Raw genomic sequence first — 6,363 nt, 5'->3', positions numbered from 1 at the left:
CTTTTCCGCTTCATCCTGCTCGGGGTGAGCCTCAGGAACTGCAGTTTGGTGGCACTGGCTGCTTGGAGGGTGGCTGGAGGAAGTTTGGAGTGATGAGGGAGGAGCTCCCAGCAGCTGGGTTGGGAAGCCTTTGGTCCAGGAGCACCTTCCAACTGGGAACTGGAGGGTCTGTTCATCCCCCGGGAACACTGGAGGTTGGTTTGGGATCAGCCACACCTGAAACACAGGCAGCCTTAAAAACTGCTTGACACTGGGGCTAAACTTCTTCCTTTATCTCCCCTTGTCATGTTTGAACACTGTTAGGGGGACGTTGTTCTCACTGGGGGCAGGAAGGAGACGGATGCTGGGATGCACTGGGAGCTAAAATTAAAGCATTCCTCTAAACCACAGCCTAATTAATCATAGAAGCACAGAATTCCAGCTTGGAACAGACCTCAAGGATCATCTGGCCCAACCTTTCTTGGCAGAACACCTTAAATAGAAAGATATATCAAAGCAACCCGATAAAAGTTTACAAAATCTTCAAGAGGAGAGGCCAGGCTGTTTGATTTTTTTTTTCCACCTGTGGGGAACTTTCATGCTGTTCCAAGGAGACTGGAATTGCAGGTCTACTTTTTTGGTTAATTTTTTTTTTTAATTTCTCAAGCACCAGGTTTGGTTGGGTGCTGGATATTCAGGAGCTGGTTGGCTCCCACCCTGACTTATTTCTGCCCTGGCTCACAGCTCTCCCTCTCACTGCAGACATCAGCTGAGACAGCTAATGGAGATTAATCCCTTATCTGAGCTCAAAATCCCCAAGGGCCCTTCAGAGTGAAAATAAGAAAAGAAGAAGAGGAGAGTCCAGTGAAGAAAATGTCACAGTGAAAAAGATCTGTGTGTGTTACCTGGATGGGAATCAAACCACACACTTTGGGGGGGTCAGTTCCCAGGAATTTGGCTGCTCCCTCCCCGAGGGACAAAACAGCTCCTGCTGTGCTCTTGCTGTTGCTGCTGCCCAAATCAGGGTGTTTAGGATGTGTTTTTCCATGCTGTTTGCAGTTTAGATGCACTCTGAGAACCGAATCTCCTTTATTTTTACACCCCTCCCGTGCTATAAACACTCGGTGATAAATATTTGAGGGAGTTCTGCAGACATGAAAATATGGGTATTATCTCTTTATTTATTTGTTTTTCCCCCTCGTAATCAGCGTGTCTGTTGCTTCAGCAGTTCTGGATCGTCTCAGTTTGCCTGACTTGAATGTGAGGAGCTCTAATTAAAATCCCTGGGCTGATCTGTGGCTGCTCCAGAGCATTGGTGTGGAGCTGCCCCTGTTAAATCAGCCCCTGGGAGCCCTTGTGTAACCTCCAGAGCCATCTCTATTCCCATGGGCTGGGCCTGGGGAGTTGTTTTTTCTAAAGCAATCCAGGCTTTAAGAGATTAAACTGAGTCCAGAATCTGAGCCAGTCTATGCTGGAGAGAGAGAGAGACAGGATTAACCAAAAGATACTGATGGCTGAAAACCTTCCCCGGGCCCAAATTTGGGAATTGGTTTCATGTGGACTGTTTGTGCAGGACGGACTCTGCAAACCTGGGATTATCGGCCTGTCCCATCTTTGAGAAAAATCCATTATTCAGGAAAAATCTTAGACTTTAATCAACTCTAATCTGGCAGTAACACCCTCCTTTGGGGGTGGTTATTGGGATAGCCTGAGGTTGGAAATGGAAGAGTTGGAAGCATGTGGAGGACAGTGGCTCCTCCTGCTTTTTTCTTGGCTCTCCAAAGCAAGAACTGAATCTAAAACCCAGCAGTTACAGAATCCAGATTGGAAAGGCCACGTCACATCCTCCTGCACAGGCAGGTGCTGTCATTTCTCATTTAATGCCCGTTTTTAAGACAACCCCACTTAAAAATGCTAAAAACAAGTAAAATATATTTCTGTGTGTGAGACCAGCCTGAAGCAATAAGAACACGAGATGTTAAAAGTCATGAAAGCACAGAACCATGGAATGGTCTGGGTTGGAAGGGACCTTAAAGATCAGCTCATTCCACCCCCTCTGCCATGGGCAGGGATAGTCCCACCTCGAGCTCGTCGGAGGTTTGACTCTGAAGTCTAATGATGCCAGTTAATTACAGCATTTCCAGCTGCATAATCCTGTTATTCTGGATTACTTGTGTTCAAAATGCTGAGCAGCCACTTGGGACTTTGTAAAATTGAGACTGAATCTCAGCATCAACCCTTCAGCAGTGGGAATATTTTTAATAACAGTCATAAAATGTACATTTTTCCCAGAGTTGAACCATGACTTCCTTTTTTTTTTTTTTTTGAAGAAGAAGCAGCAGCCTGACATCTAAACTTTAATTATTCTATTCTCAATTTTTCAGACACAAATTCCTGGGAAGTTACAAGAACGTTTTTTCGCTCGAAACATCAAAAAGCCTTTGTTCCCGTCCGGAATTAATTCCTTGGGCAGTCCCTTGTTTTTTAAATAAAGCCACTGTGTTTTTGGTGCTGCCTTGGCACCAGAGAACATACCAGGCTCCTCCAAAGGGGGCTGTCCAGCAGCAGGGCCATTTTTTAATCCGGGGTTGTGGCAGCATAAAAAGCAGGGGAACTTCTGTTTCCTTGCATTGGGGGTTGACTTTTTGGTTGAAAGATGGAATGAGATGGAGTCTGGTTGTTGCAACGGCTCTGAATGTGAGTCTTTGTTCCCAGGAAGCAAAGCCAGCCCTCTCCTATCAGATAGTGTGAGGGCAGGCTGGGGGGAAGTGGGACATGGTATTTGGAAGTGGTTCTCGTGTCTTTGTGATGGGTGGAGGGGGGGGGGTTTGGTTTGAGCCAAGTCAGAGATAATGGATCTTGCAGTGGCTGTGCTTTTCAGGCCAGTAATCCACGTTTCAAATGCACTTATTGAGAGAAGGATTCCTTTTCATTCTGCTTTGAGATCCACACGAGATGGGATGTGACGGGTTCTGCCTCGGTCGCTGGGTTTGGGTGTTTTAGCTGAGCTTTGCTTTTGGGACAGCCTTGAAAATGAGTTATTCTGGGGGTAAAATGGGTCTGGGAATTAAACTATAGTGGAATCATAAAATGGGTTGGTTTGGAATGGACTTCCAAGTGCCAATCCAGTGCCACTCCCTGCCAGGAGCAGGGACACCTTCCACTAGCCCAGGTTGCTCCAACCTGGCCTTGGACACTTCCAGGGATGAGGCAGCCACAACTTCTCTGGGAATCCCATCCCAGCACCTCCCCGCCCTCCCAGGGAAGAATTTCTTCCCATATCCCATCCAAACCTACTCTGAGTTGGAAGCCATTCCCCCTGGAACTGCTGGATCTCCCCCTGGTTCCACTGAGATCCAGCTCAGGCTCCGTGAGCTGCTGACAGACCTCTTGCAAATTTAAGCTTCTCTCCAGACTCTTTGTCCAAAAGTGAAGCTTTTGTGGGTTTTTAGAGTGTGTTTGGGGGTTTTTATTTGGAATATAATTGTACTTCTCCTCTTCTGCCCCTGCACATCACCGAGGCTCCGTGCTGTGTCCGTGCCTCTGTGTGGTGTCTCATGGATCAGGAATGTGTGTGCTGGGATTAATCCGGTGTCTTCCTACCACTGGGGGGGAGTGACACAGCTTAACCTGCTCTTCCCATCGTGCTGCTGCCAAACTGGGCCTCCTGAGAACCTTCCAGCTCTCCACAGGGATCCCTCCGAGCCCTGGAGAGCCCAGGCTGTGCCAGGTTCCCTCTGCCCTCCGTGTTTGTGGGGCTGGCTCTGGGTGAACCCAGCACCCACCCCCACTTGTGCAGTGCCTCTGGAGTTCCTTTTCCATCCATTCTGAGGACTCACCTTCTGCCCTGAAGCAGGAGAGTTGCTTCTTATCTCCACCTCGTGACTCTGGCTGCTGTCATCAGTCATAAAGTTATCTGCTGCCTTTTCCCAGTGCTCACTCCTCTGACCTTCCCTCCTCATGGATTCCATGTCTTACACTTCCCACTAATCCATCTCGGAGGCCTGTGAACCAAATAACATGAGATGTTGCCTCTGGTTGTGCTCATCATGAAACAAACCCATCTTCTGGATCGTGTTCTCCACCTCGTCCTCTTTATTTGGATTAAATTTGTTAGACTTCAGTGCTGCTTTTCATCCAGGATGATAAAAGGAGCAGGATCATCCCTCCAAAGTGAATTTCAAAGGACAGAATCTCAGCTGAAGTTTAGCTTGGAGCAAAACGACTTAACTTCAGATATTCCTGCAAATTGGAGGACAAAAGTCCCTGCCTTATTTTCCCTTTTTGCTGCTCTGTCGGGATTTAAATGAAGGGGTTTGATTTTTTTTTTTTCCTGCCATGGCCGTGTTTGTTATGCACAGTTTCCTTTTGCTTTCAAGTCTGAGAGAGGTCAGATTAAATACACACACTAAAAGAGAGGCTGAGCAGCACAAATCCCTGCAGATGGGCTGTTTGGGACTCCCAGCAGCAGGAAGCATCACTTGCAAACAGGGAAAATATGCCAGCAATTTGTCTTTTCTAACCTTGTGCAGAACCACTGGGGAGGAGGTTTTATGTGCAGTGCCCCTCTGCTCTGCCTTCACTCAGCCTGGCAAGGCAAGATCCTCCAAAATTGCCTGTTGTTGTTGTTGTTGTTGTGCAGGGGCAGAAGTGAGTTGCTTTATTTCAGTGCTGGGATTTTAATGCTTAAATTTTGGGATGTGAAACCTGTCTGGTGCAGCAGGGAGAGGGAAGGGAACTGCAGTGTTCAGTTCTCTGCCTTGTGGCTGTTGTGATCTTTGGGGAGGGGAAGGGAACTGGGGAGTTCTTTGCTCTTTGGTTTGAATTCACTCTCTGTGTTCTCACAAGAAAGGCTGCTCTGACACCCACCCACCTTTCCCTGGATTCTGGGGCTGCTCAGGCTGCTTTTGTCTGGAGCTAAAGCAGCAATTTAGGGAAAAATGCAGCCTGGTATTCGTATAATGTCTGTTTGTCCCAGAAAAACCCGAGGCATCTGCAAATTGCATGTAGGAATCCCTGTGTGTGTGTGTGACATGCAGCACAAGGATGTGGAGCTGTTGGGATGAATCCAGAGGGGGCCAAGAGCTGGAGCCCCTCTGCTCTCTGGGAGAGCTGGGGGGGTTCACCTGGAGAAGAGAAGGCTCCAGGGAGAGCTGAGAGCTCCTTCCAGGGCCTAAAGGGGCTCCAGGAGAGCTGGAGAGGGACTGGGGACAAGGGATGGAGGGGCAGGACAGAGGGAATGGCTTCCCACTGCCAGGGGGCAGGGTTAGGTGGGATGGTGGGGAGAAATTCTTGGCTGTGCCTCCTCACAGCCATGGCCAGGAATCCCAAACAGCACTTTGGGACAGCTGTAACCACGGGAGGAAACTTCAGCAGACAAAGTGTCATCAGCCAAGTCAGAAATTGGCCCAGACACTCTGCTTTCAATCTCCTGAGTCTGCTGACACGCTCATTAACAGGTTATTAATGTCCATCCTCTGCCTGGTGCCTGCTCCTCACCTGAGCAGTGCCAGTGACACTGCAGTGTCCCAGGGCACGTCCTGGGGGACTCCAGAGGGAGCTGGGATTGTGTCATCCTTGCACTCTGATCCTGCTGCAGCTCGGGGAGGTCTGGAGATATCCCATCCCAGTCATGGATTGCAACATCCCTGCTTGATCTCTGGGATTTGGCAGGTTTATCCCAACAGGAGACACGGCCACGGGGAGTTTGCTTCCCTTTGGGTCGGGCTTTGCTGCTGCAACCCCCTGCAGGATTATTGTCTGGGTCTGTTGGAACGAATTCTTCTGAACTGAATCAAGTCCAACGTTCCCCATCAGTCCTTCCATCAGTTTGGGATCTCAGTGTCTGTCAGTGCAAGGTAATTCCTGATGGATTACTTGGATCTGCTCCTGGGTACTCTGCTCTGGAGCCAGGCTGGGAGAGCTGGGGGGGTTCCCCTGGAGAAGGGAAGGATCCAGGGAGACCTGAGAGCCCCTTCCAGGGCCTAAAGGGGCTCCAAGAGACCTGGAGAGGGACTGGGGACAAGGGATGGAAGGACAGGACACAGGGAATGGCTTCCCACTGCCAGAGGGCAGGGATAGATGGGATACTGGGGAGAAATTCCTCCTTGTGAGGCTGGTGAGCGGCTGGGCTGGAATTCCCAGAGAAGCTGTGGCTGCCCCATCCCTGGAAGTGTCCAAGGCCAGGTTGGACAGGGCTTGGAGCAACCTGGGCTAGTGGAAGGTGTCCCTGCCCATGGCAGGGGTTGGCACTGGATGATTTTTAAGGTCCCTTCCAACCCAAACCATTCCAGGATTCATATTCACGTTCATCTTCGGCCATGAACATTATCCAAATTTTTCTGTTAAAATGTTGATGGAGTTTTTCACTTTTGGGCCTATTCT

This window comes from Lepidothrix coronata, unplaced genomic scaffold (assembly GCF_001604755.1).
Source record: "Lepidothrix coronata isolate B3197 unplaced genomic scaffold, Lepidothrix_coronata-1.0 Scaffold137, whole genome shotgun sequence".
Classification (NCBI taxonomy): Eukaryota; Metazoa; Chordata; class Aves; order Passeriformes; family Pipridae; genus Lepidothrix; species Lepidothrix coronata.
This window is presented reverse-complemented; position numbering follows the sequence as displayed.